Below are 12761 nucleotides of genomic sequence, written 5' to 3'. Positions count from 1 at the left end.
ATATAAAATCGCCAATGAGTGTCAATAAAACCACACATGGGCTGAGCTGGGAGGATTGCTTGAGGCCAAGGGTTCAAGATTAGCGTGGGCAACATAGTGAGACCCTGTTTCTAAAAAAAGAAAGAAAGAAAATTAGCTGGGTGTGGTGGCATGCACCTTTAGTCCCAGCTACTTGGGAGGCTGAGGAAGAATTGCTTGAGCCCAGGAGTTCGAGGCTGTAGTGAGCTATGATTGCACCACTGTACTCCAGCCTGGGTGACAGAGTGAGACTCTGGCTCTTAAAAAAACAAAAACAAAAAGACCCCCAAAACTACACATGACTCATGCCGTTAGCATTATTAGTAGGCAGAGGATACCATGATCTTCACATTACTTGTAAATAGAGAAATAAATACCAAATCCCAGGACAGTCGCATCACCACTACAAGCCTGTGGATGCTGAGTACGGAGAAGGGGCTTTCAGAGGCCCATAAAAAATGAGACGGGGACATGGAAGATACTGATGAAGCACAGGCAAATTCACCCCAGAAAAGCCCAACAGCAAGTGTCTAAGTACTGAACACACGTCTGGGACATAGTAGTGGAGAGCCACAGCTACAGGAGCGGGGCTTGCAGTGAACGGCACTGGAAACCACGGCCATGAAGAAGCAGTGCTGCTGGGAAAGAACCAGAGAAGGGACACGCCCTTGAAGACGCTGCCAGGACAGAGAAGGAAGTGAGACGGGCGAATTAAAGAGAAATAAAATGTGCGGTAAACACAACGGCTCACGAGGACTGATTATTATCATCTCTTCCCAGCTCTGTGTTCGGTGACACCCCATTGGTAGGTTAAAATCAGCTGTAGTGGGAGTACACGTGGCACAGCAAATGCAACCAATCAGGCCACTTTTTCTTGGAGATCTGGCTGTTAAACATTTACCAGCTGACGACTGCATCAATCAGTCCCCTTTCTTTACCACCATCACCACCACAACTGCCAACAATATCTTCTATTAAATAAATTTCACTTCAGTTAAACTATCTTAAGACGACACTCAACTAGGAAAACTCTCGACAAAACACCCAGAAATAGAAAAAAATCAAACTGACTTCCTATAAAGCAAATGTAAGAAGAAAACAGAAAGTGTTAATTGTAATGTTTGACTGATGAAAATGTTTTCTAAAAAAACCATTCATATCCTGGGCAACATAGTGAGACCCCCATCTCTACAAAAAATTAAAAAAATTAGCCAGGCATGGCTGGGCGCGGTGGCTCACACCTGTAATCCCAGCACTTTGGGAGGCCAAGGCAGGTGAATCACAAGGTCAGGAGATTGAGACCATCCTGGCTAACACGGTGAAACCCTGTCTCTACCAAAAATACAAAAAATTAGCCAGGCATGGTGGCAGGCACCTGTAGTCCCAACTACTAGAGGAGGCTGAGGCAGGAGAATGGCATGAACCTGGGAGACGGAGCTTGCAGTCAGCTGAGATCACGCCACTGCACTCCAGCCTGGGTGACAGAGCGAGACTCTGTCTCAAAAAAAAAAAAAAAAAAAAAAAAAAAAAAATTAGCCAGGCATGATGGTGCACACTTATGGTCCCAGTTACTTGGGAGGCTGAAGTAGGAGAATTGTGTGAGTCTGGGGGGTTGAGGCTGCAGTGAGCCATGTTTGTGCCACTACACTCCAGCCTGGGTGACAGAGTAAGACCCTGCCTCAAAAAAAAAATTCAGAAAGTAGAATAAAACTTTACACAACTCTCCAAACTCAATTAAACATCTAAACCAAATACATTTAGATGGATTTTTTAAAATGTTAGAATCACAATTTTTAAAAAATCAAGAATAGAAATGGACATAAAACAGGAAGAAATACAATACAAATTGACTAATCTCAAAAAAGATATCAAAAGAAAAAGACAATTATTTCAGAACAAATTATAGGAACAAATTATAAGTCCCAATGGAAAATAGAATTCAACAAAAATTTAATAAGGGATACTGTAGAAAAGTAGGCAAATGACCAAGAGATTTAAAATGAGGTAAAGAAGGTAAAAGGGTCAGAGAGAAAGTGGTTGAAATGGAAGGCAGACAGAGAAGGTCCAACATATGAATAACTGTGCTCTCTAAAGAGGAAAGCAAAATATTGGAACAGAGCTAATATTCAAATTTATATTCCAAGAGAACTTTCTGGAAATAAAAAAATATTCATTCTGCATATAGAGCAAGCCTACTGTGTAAATAAGAAAATTGACAACAGACAATTAACCCTAAGACATATCCTGGTAAAATGATGAGACTTTAAAGACAAAGGAAAGAAGTCATCAGAGCCTCTAGGCAAAAAGATCCAGTTACTTACAGGAAAGAAAATCAGGCAGGGCATCGGGCTTCTCACAGCCACACAAAAGGTCAGGCAAGAAGGAAGCAGCATTTTCATGGACTCAAGGAAAGAAAGTGCCAGTCACAGATTTAATATCCATCCAAGCTAACCGTGGAACACTGTGCTAACGCCCTTCCTGAAGAATACACTGGAAAGTAGACTTCATCCAACTAAGTGATCATAGAGGAAACTTCAGCAAAATAACCAGGAGTGAGTACTTAATATGTTTAGTTGCAGAGCCAGGAGTAAAACAAGGGAGAGAACACGGGTGGAAAATATATAATGATACGTTCTGGCAGAGAGGAAGAATACCAGTAAAAGTGGGAGGAGACAGGAACCGGAGGACAGGGAGGGCTGAATAAGATCACTGCCAGTTGTAATATATGGGAATCAGAAGACACCACTGACAGGTTAGATCATAAAAGATTAAAGAAAAAAAAGGAGTTAGGGAAACCATAACATAAAATATATGAATACAAAGGTAATAACGTAGAACAAAAATATTCTTAAATACCAAAAGAAACTTTAAAAATTAACCTTAATGGCTGGGCGTGGTGGCTCACGCCTGTAATCCCAGCACTTTGGGAGGCCGAGGCAGCTGGATCACCTGAGGTCAGGAGTTCAAGACCGGCCTGGCCAACATACTGAAACCCCGTCTCTACTAAAAATTAAAAAAAAAAAAATTAGCCGGCTGTGGTGGTGTGTACCTGTAGTCCCAGTTACTTGGGAGGCTGAGGCAGGAGAATCACTTGAACCCAGGAGGCAGAGGTTGCAGTGAGCTGAGATGGCACCAATACACTCCAGCCTGGGCAACAGAGCAAGACTCTGTCTCAAAAAAAATTAATATGAATGACATACTAAATAAAGAAGCACAATAAATAGTATAAAATATACACCAAACTATAACATGAAATGATATGATAGAGTCGAGATTAAACATGTCATATTAAATGTGCATAGACTTAATTGACCTATTATGATAAGATTCTCATATTGGTTCATTATAGGGCCAGGGGCGGTGGCTCATGCCTGTAATCCCAACACTTTGGGAGGCCGAAGTAGATGGATCACTTGAAGTCAGGAGTTCGAGACCAGCCTAGTCAACATGTTGAAACCCTGTCTCCACTAAAAATACAAAAATTAGCTGGGCGTGGTGGCACACGCCTGCAATCCCAGCTACTCAGGAGGCTGAGGCCCAAGAATCGCTTGAACCCGGGAGGCAAAATTTTATGTGACGCCACTGCACTTCAGCCTGGGCAACAGAGCGAGACTCTGTCTCAACAAAACAAAACAATTGGCTCATAAAGCAAAACCAAAGTCTATGTTGTGATCAAAAGACACACCTGAAACACAGTGATTCAAAACGAGTAAAAAATAAGGAATAAAAACAAAAATTTACCAGGCTAATAGAAAAAATAAGAATTCAGGGATTGTTATGATAATTTAAGACAAAGTAGGATTTAAGCCAAAAGCATTAAACAAGATGAAAGAGATTTAGTAAAGCTGAAACTATAGTTTGCAAAGGACTGGAACTTGTATTGGAGGAAAATGTAGTAAAGAAAATTACTGGGGCAGTTGTCCAAAATTGGAACATGGACAGAAGTTTAAATAAAACGGTTATATCAAAATCAAATTTTCCAAATCAGAGAACAGCCTTGTCCTTAGAAAATGCAGAATTATTAAGAAATAAAGGTATATAACGTATGCGACTTCCTTGCAACTTGTTAAAAAAGTGGGAATCTGGGTAAAGAGCAAACAAGGGATCTGTGGACTGTGCTTGCAACTTTTTGGCAAGTACAAAATTACTTCAAATTAAAAGTAAAAAGAAAAAGCAAACTGCATGCATTGTGAAAACTCATCAGAGTTCCGCTTATTCACGCATTCTACTGTATGTGCGCTTTACCTTAAAAATCCACGAGTGATAAACGAAGATGGAACTCTAGCTGTCTAACTAGGGTTAGATAACTAACATGCTGAAGTGTTTATGACTGAAGAATACTGATGTTGGCAACTTGAAATTCTTAAAAAGAAGACGACTTGGTGGACAGGTAAAAGGGGGACAGGTAAAAGGTGGTCATACGCCTGATAAAAGCAAATATAGCAAAATATTAATTACAGAAAGTAGGTGGTGGGTATATGGGTATTAACTGCATAATTCTTTCAACTTTTTCCGTTTGTTCAAAATAATAAGATGTTGGGGGGAAGAAGAGGTAAGTCAGTGGTTTGATGCTGTGCCGCGTTTATATTAATAAACAGCTGAGTGTCTGGCTAGATCTTCCACCTTCCAGCACTGTCTCTTTTTACTTGGCCTCGGTTAAACTTTAACAACCGGTCCTGTCCCAGGAAGAAGGTCTGGCAGCAGCAGGCCCACCCCTGCATCTCACCCTGGGGGCCTGAGGCTCTGCGGATGAGCACATTTGTTACCCAGCAGAACTGGCTCTCACAAATCTAGCTCCATGTCCCCATTTATCTAAACTAGGAGTACATTAGTCCAGGGCCCTCCACACTTTGACTTCTTCCTTGGAAACGCAGGCGGCCCTGCTTGCACACACCTGTCCCGTCCCCGAGGCGGCCCGCCGGGCCCCCACTGCCACGGGGAGGTCTGCTTCGGGTTTATGTTTTAGGGTAAGAAAAAGGCCATTAAACTTCTCTCCGATGGTTGAGTCCCTGCTTGTGGGGGAGGGGGAGACGGAGCCAAGGGGAAGACATTTGCTGGTAAGCAAAGCCCCACTTAAAAATTTTCCCTTTCTTTCTTTTTGTTTCTTCTTTTTTCCCCCTTGAAGCGGCTCTCCCCGGAGTCAAAGCATTTTACAAACACAAACCACTCCAGAGCTTTCAAGTCTGGGGAAAGCTCAGCAAAGTCAATTAACATGAACGTTCTCACAAAAGTTAATTAACATGAAGGGACTCACAAAAGCTGTCTGCTGGCATCTGCTCGCCTGCCTGCCATGTGCAGCGGCCCCTTTGTGCCCGCGCACCCGGCCCGGCCCGGCCCTGCCTGCGCGGCGGCTGCGGCTCCGGCTCTGGGCGGCCCCGGCTCCCGGCGGCCTCTCCCGCGGCGGGGCGGGGCGGGGCGGGGCGGGGCGCGGACACCTGGTTCCTGCGGGCTCCTGGTTCCTGCCCCGGCTCCTGCCCCGGCTCCTGCCCGCTGTGGCCCGCGGCGAGAGGGCGCGGCCGGCACAAGGCACCGCGGGGAGAAGGAATAGACCCAGCGAGAGGCGCCGGGTCAAAGGGCAGCCAGGAGTCAGACGAGGAGGGAAAGGAAGAAACAACAATCATGAAATCTCTTTAACGTGTGTCTCGGGCAGATGAAGGGTGTTTTTGACAGACTTACCTAAAAATACTGATACACGGCTCTCTGATACACGCGTGGTGGCTCAGCCTGTAATCCCAGCACTTTGGGAGGCCGAGGCGGGCGGATCACGAGGTCAGGAGATCGAGACCAGCCTGGCCAACATGGTGAAACCCCCGGCTCTACTAAAAATACAAAAAGTAGCCGGGTGTGGTGGCGCATGCCTGTAATCCCAGCTACCGGGGAGGCTGAGGCAGGAGAATCGCTTGGACCTAGGAGCAGAGGTTACAGTGAGCCCAGATTGTACCATTGCACTCCAGCCTGGGTGACAGTGAAATTCCCTCTCAAAAAACAAATAAATAAACAGAAAATACGGATACATGCAAAGTATAAATCCCTCAAAACAGTCATATCAGAACTGGAGGTCACTGTGTTAAGTGAAAAAAGCCAGGCACAGAAAGACAAACATCACATGTTCTCACTCATTAGTGGAATCTAGAAATCAAATCAGTTGAACTCCTGGACGCAGACAGTAGAAGGATGGTTACCAGAGGCTGGGAAGGCGAGCGCTGGGCTGGGGGGAGGTGCGGATGGTTAGTACAAAACGTAAGAAAGAATGAATAAGACCCACTATTTGACAGCACAATAGGGTGACTATAGTTAATAATAACTTAATTGTACATTTACAAATTACTTAAAGAGTGTTAATCGGATTGTTTGCAACTCAAAGTATAAACGTTGAGGGGATGGATAGCCCCCTCCTCATGGTGTACGTAGTTCACATTGCATGCCTGTATCAAAACTCCCAATACACCCCATAAATCTATACACCTACTATGTACCCACAACCCACAACAAATTTTAAAAGTAATTTAAAACAATTTTTAAAAATAATATAAGGAAATAATACAATGAATAATATATGACATATTAAGTAATTATAATTATTCAATAATATAGTTAATATCAATAATCAATATTAAATTTCATCTGTATGACTACTATAATAATAAAATAAAAATGTACATTTTCTGTTTTTTTTTTTGATACAGAGTCTTGCTGTGTCACCCAGGCTGGAGTACAGTTTCACCATCTCGCCTCACTGCAACCTCTGCCTCCCAGGTTCAGGCAATTCTCCTGCCTCAGCCTCCCAAGTAGCTGGGACTGCAGGTGTGTGCCACCACACCCAGCTAATTTTTGTATTTTTAGTAGAGACAGGGTTTCACCATGTTGGCCAGGCTGGTCTCAAAGACCTGACCTCAAGTATTCCACCTGTCTAGGCCTCCCAAAATGCTGGGATTATGGGCATAAGCCACCATCCCGGGCCTGCCTCTACTCTTATATAAAGATACATTTTTTTTTTCAGAAACAGGATTATAATGTGCCTACTTTTTTGGGTAATCCACATTTTCATTGATAATAGGTCATGAACATTTTTCAGTGTCAGTAGATATATGGTCTCTACAGACCCACAAGGATTTTTCTAAACTTCCAGATAAATTGTTACAAATAAATATGTACACAGGTTTTGCTATGCCACCCTTAGATGTATACAGCTGAATACAAATGTGCAGTGTTTACATAATGAGCCACCTGAAGAAAGGCTATTTCCCTTAAACAAAGGTTTACCGTGCAAATGCTTCCCTGCAAAGGATTTGTACAATTGTGTTGGAAAAATCCATTTGTTTGGGTTTATAAATTTTGGAGTCCTGCACCATGTACCTGAAACTTGGCTATTAGGCACTGATGTGGTTTGGATCTGTGTCCCTGCCCAAATCTCATGTTGAATTGTAATCCCGCAAGTTGGAGGAAGGGCCTGGGGGGAGGTGATTGGATCATGGGGGCAGATTTCCCCCTTGCCGTTTTCATGATAGTGGGTTCTCACGAGATCTAGTTGTTTAAAAGTGTGTGGCACTTTCCCCTTTGCTTTCTTTCTTCTTCTCCAGCCATGTGAGGACGTGCCTCCCCTTCTGCCATGATCGTAAGTTTCCTGAGGCTCCCCAGCCATGCCTCCTGTTAAGGCTGTGGAACCGTGAGTCAATTAAACCTCTTTCTTCATAAATTACCCGGTCTCCGGTAGTTCCTTACAGCAGTGTGAGAACTGACTAATACAGGGACATTTGTCCGGAATGTGAATTTGATTCCCTTGAGAGCCTTTACACTGTTTATTTCCAGGGTCTTTCCACTGTGAAGGAGCATCACTGACTCATGCAGATCTATCTGTCTTTCTTCATTCAGGAACTGTCCCTCCATGGCTGACACAGCTCCTTTGAGAACGCTGTGCTGCCGCACTCATGTGCCTGCCCAGAAGCTGCCCAGATTTGTTCACTGGGGCTTATTTAGGAATTGTGGGGTGTGGGACTGATAGACTAGGACACAAAGAGAAGACCCGAGGAAGGCAGGGCTTTCACTACAGATACTTTCTATTATCATGGCCATAGATTGTGTTTTGTTTTTTTCCAAGTGCCTCCTATATTTCCAGGGGTCCCTGAGACCACTGGACTGAATTGCCCAGTAACTGCTTTGGTGACGTCCATAAACAGAAGCATTTTGACATGACTGGCTTGGGAAGAAAAGGGGATTGTACACACTGCAGCCTTCCCAATCCTGAGGCGATGCAGATGGGCTGGAGACACAACTGATCGTTTTCATTTCCTCCCGTATGGACTATTCCAGAATATTCTGCAGCTGATGACAAGAATGGAAACTGTGGATATAGTCAGTAAATGTCAACTTAGTAGAGACCAGAAATACTTGCAAGAAAGAGGCCTGCTATGATGTGAGTTGTGTCCCCCCAGGTCACATGTTAAGCCTAATCACCAGTGTGATGGTATTGGGAGGCAAGACCTTTGGGAGGGCCTCATGAATGAGACTAGTGCCCTTATAAAAGAGGACCTGAAGTGCTGCCTTGCCCCATCCGCCTTACAAAGGTACGTTGAGGGGGGCCACCTACGAGTCAGAAAGCAGGCCCTCACCAGACACTGAACCTGCCGGCACCTTGATCTGGACTTCCGAGCCTCCAGAACCGTGAGAAACGAATGTCTTTGTTTAGAAGCTACCCAGTTCGTGGTATTTTGTTATAGCAGTGCAAACAGACTGAGAGAAGCCCCCATTATGGCAAGGGAAGAAAGGCCGTTCCAGATCATGGGATGAAGTGCACTCTGGGGGTCAAGAGCATGACCTGGGTTTGAATCCCGACTTTGCTCCTTCATGGCAGAAGGATCTTGAGTATATTACGGCAGTGGATTGGTACTCTATGTCCATTCAACTTGTATCTCAGAGACGGGAAACTGAAAACATTTCCCAGACTCCCTTGCAGCTAGGGGTTAGGACCTAGTGTTTAGGTCCTACCCATTTGGTACAGTCAGAGAAAGCGGAAGCAGAAATGAGTACGAGGCCGTTTCCATGTTGTTACTGGTATTTCTCCTGGGAAGCATGGTTTTGGTGGCTTGGTTCAGGAGTGTCAAGGACTTTCCAGTTTGACTGGTGGCTTCTTGATCTTAAAAGAGGCAGAACCCTGTTGGTGGCCGGCTTCTGTGGCATTGGCTTTGCTTCTGAAAGCTCATCCCACAGTTCTCCCTCCAGCCGTCTCAATAATTCTGTAAACCATTCATTACCTTGTAGTAAATATTTTTTTAAACTAGGGAGAGTGAAATCTGTTCCCTGTAATGGAATCCTGACCAACAGGGTTCTTTAACCTCTCTGTGATATGTGGTGGTGACAGCTTCTGTTACGTTACCTGGGATAGGCTCAGCTACAGACCCCAGCACTCTCTTTTGAGTATGTTTCTGGTTAGGGTGGGCTGCAAGAGATTTCCTTTTTGGAGAATTGGAGGATAGAAGGGAAGCAGTGGCCATTTTGTAGCATGCATGCACCTTCTCCCAGGTATTCCCTCAAACGCTAATGTGGGTGCTGCTGTGAAGGTATTTTACAGATGTGATTAAAGTCCTTGATCGATCCCCTTTAAGCTGATCAAAAACGAGGTTATTATAGGTGAGCCTGACCTAATCAGTTTGAAGACCTTTAAAAGAAGGTATAGGCTTTCCTGTGTTTAGAGATTCTCTACGAATAAGAGGTTTCAGCTCATGCCTGTGGGTCTCCAGCCTGCTCATGATCTCCCCTTTCTGACTGTCTGTCCTGAGGACAACCCAGACTTGCATAAGCAAATGTTTTTGGTAATAAATCTATCTATCTATCTATCTATCTATCTATCTATCTATCTATCTATCTATCTATCATCTATCTGCTGTCTATCAATCATCTATCAGTCTATCATCTATCTATCAATCATCTATTATGTATCATCTACCAATCATCATCTATTGTCTATCAATCATCTATCATCTATCTATCAGTCTATCATGTATCAATCATCTATTATCTATCATCTATCAATCTTCTATCATCTGTTTATCTATCTAGCTGTCTATCTATCTATCATCTATATGTCTGTCTGTCTATCTATTTCTCATGTCTTCTATTGGCTCTGCTTCTCTGGTTGAACCCTAACTGATACGCTCTCTGAGCCTCAGCTTCTTTGGCTGCAAATTGGCACTTCATGTCTGGCACACACGCCTGCTCTAAAGGTTACATAGAGAATAAATGTAAAGCACAGAGAATAAGTGTAAAGTCCTTGGCAAAGACGTCAGATCTATTTTGGACACCATCTCTGCTTTCATCCTCTCCTAGACTTTCATTCTTAGGGTGGCAGGTGACTACAGCCCTGCCAAAAAGGTCATCTCAGAACCCAGCCCCTCCCACCACAGAAATATCAAAATGGCCCTGCCAGCCCACAGTGATCCTTCCTGCCTCTGAATTTCTAGGCTCTGCTTACCCCTTCCCGAAGCCTGCCCCTGATCTGCCTGGTAGTATTATTTAATCATCTGCGACACAGCATCATGCATCATCTGTTTTCTTCAAGTCCCAAGAAGACTTTGGCATATACTGGTTGAGTCCAACTCAAATTTTGGCATAAGGTGCATTATAAGCTTTGGAAGCAAAATGTGTGTGTTAATTGGGATAAAGGACCCCTCCTGCTCCTTCCTTCCTCACCCCAACCCCTAGAACAGGTGGCGGCGATGGGCAGGGGTAGAACGTGGGGTGGGCTGAATCCATGGCCACTTCGAGAACCAAATGGAGAGTATCTCTGCACTGCTGAAGTGGAAGGTCGAGGGTAGGGTCATTCTCTAGGATGGTAAGTGCTTGGCTTTATTCTTACCCTGTGCCTTCAGACGCCAAACACTCCTATTCTCCCTGTGTGCTTCTCCTCTTTCAGAGCTGGGCGTTCCCAAGGGACCACCCTGGTTTGCCCCCCTGAGCTCACTTCCCCATGTGGGATGTGTGTGTGTCTGTCTCTTTGTATGTGAGTTTAATGTCAGCATGGGCAAGAAATTCAGTCTAATCTACAAGGAACCCAAAAAATCACATTGGGATGCTATTTCATCCCTATTAGGATGGCTAGAATAAACATTCAGAAGGCCAGGCACGGTGGCTCACGCCTGTAATCCCAGCACTTTGGGAGGCCGAGGTGGGCGGATCACAAGGTCAGGAGATAGAGACCATCCTGGCGAACCCAGTGAAACCCTGCCTCTACTAAAACTACAAAAGAAAAAAAAAAATTAGCCAGGCATGGTGGCGGACACCTGTAGTCCCAGCTACTCGAGAGGCTGAGGCAGGAGAATGGCGTGAACCCAGGAAGCGGAGCTTGCAGTGAGCCAAGATCGTGCCACAGCACTCCAGCCTGGGCGACAGAGCAAGACTCCGTGTCAAAAAAAAAAAAAAAAAAAAAAATTCCATTAAAAAGAAAATTCAGGTAATCACACATGTTGGTGAGGACGTGGGGAAATCAGAACACTCTTCCACTGCTAGTGGGAATATAAACTGGTGCAGCCACTGCAGAAAAGAGTTTGGTGGCTCCTCAAAAAGCCAGAGACCCAGCAACTCCACTCCTAGGTGTACACCTAAGAAAATGGAAAACAAGCGTTCGACAAAACCTGTGCACAAATGTTCACAGCAGCATTATTCATAATAGTCAAAAGGCAGACATCATCCACACATTCATCAGCTGATGAAAGACACACAAAATGTGGATAGTCATACAATGGAATATTATTTGGACATAAAAAGGAATGAAGTGTTGATTTATGTTATCACATAGATGAAACTGGAAAAAACATTATGCTAAGTGAAAGAAGCCAGCCACAAGAGCTTGCATACTGTAAGACTGTGTTCATAGGAAACATCCAGAGCAGGCAGAAAGTAGATTCATGTTGCCTAGGGTTGCACAGGTGGACAGGCACCTGTTGTGGCGGACAGTGGGGGAGTGAGTGCCAAAGGGTATGGAGTTGCTTTTGAAGGTGACAAAATTGTCCTAAGATTGACTACGGTGATGGTTCCACAACGCTGTGAATATAAAAACTACTGAATTATAATATACTTTACATGGGTGAATTGTATGGTACGTGAATGATATCCCAATAAAGCTGTTAAAAGAACAGGAATGAAATGAGGAGAGTGGGGACACAATTCTTCAGCAAACACACAAACTCCTTTTCAATGACTTTTAAAATACCTACCTTACACGCAGAGTGCAGATGCTTCCCTAAGTTAACTGCTAATTTAACTTCCTCATTTAACTGCTAATTTAACTTCCCTAATTTAACTCCTCATCAGCAGATGACCCCACCCCACTCACTGGCCGTCACCTTCTTTGTTTCCTATGAAGAAACAATACAAGCTAAGAATGTAGAACAAAGTTCCATGGTAAATACTGTTCGGCACACAGTCAAGAGTCTATAAGCGTTTACTATTTACATTGTTATCATCTGTTTCTGCTACCTCTTTAGCTACTCCTTTCCTCCCCTTCATAGGCTCCAATTTATCCCCTCCCCTCCCCTCCCCTCCCCTCTCCTCTTTTCTTTTGCTCTTTCCTTCCTTTTTTTTTTTTTTTTTGACGGAGTCTCGCTCTGTCGTCCAGGCTGGAGTGCGGTGGCGCGATCTCGGCTCACTGCAAGCTCCGCCCCCTGGGTTCCCGCCATTCTCCTGCCTCAGCCTCCCGAGGAGCTGGGACCACAGGCGCTGCCACCACGCCCGGCTAGTTTTTTGTATTT

General features: G+C 44.3%; 1 long non-coding RNA gene across 1 annotated transcript in view; it reads right to left on the bottom strand.

The window, feature by feature from the left end:
* Positions 1-5415, bottom strand: part of LOC106993843 (uncharacterized) — a 104006-nt gene extending 98591 nt beyond the window's left edge. Inside the window, exon 1 of the long non-coding RNA XR_001440205.3 lies at positions 5273-5415. This is a non-coding gene — a long non-coding RNA (uncharacterized LOC106993843). The remainder of the gene's footprint in view (positions 1-5272) is intronic.
* Positions 5416-12761: the final 7346 nt, after the last annotated feature.

The sequence above is a fragment of the Macaca mulatta genome, chromosome 15 (genome assembly GCF_049350105.2).
Source record: "Macaca mulatta isolate MMU2019108-1 chromosome 15, T2T-MMU8v2.0, whole genome shotgun sequence".
NCBI lineage: Eukaryota > Metazoa > Chordata > Mammalia > Primates > Cercopithecidae > Macaca > Macaca mulatta.
This window is presented reverse-complemented; position numbering and strand designations above follow the sequence as displayed.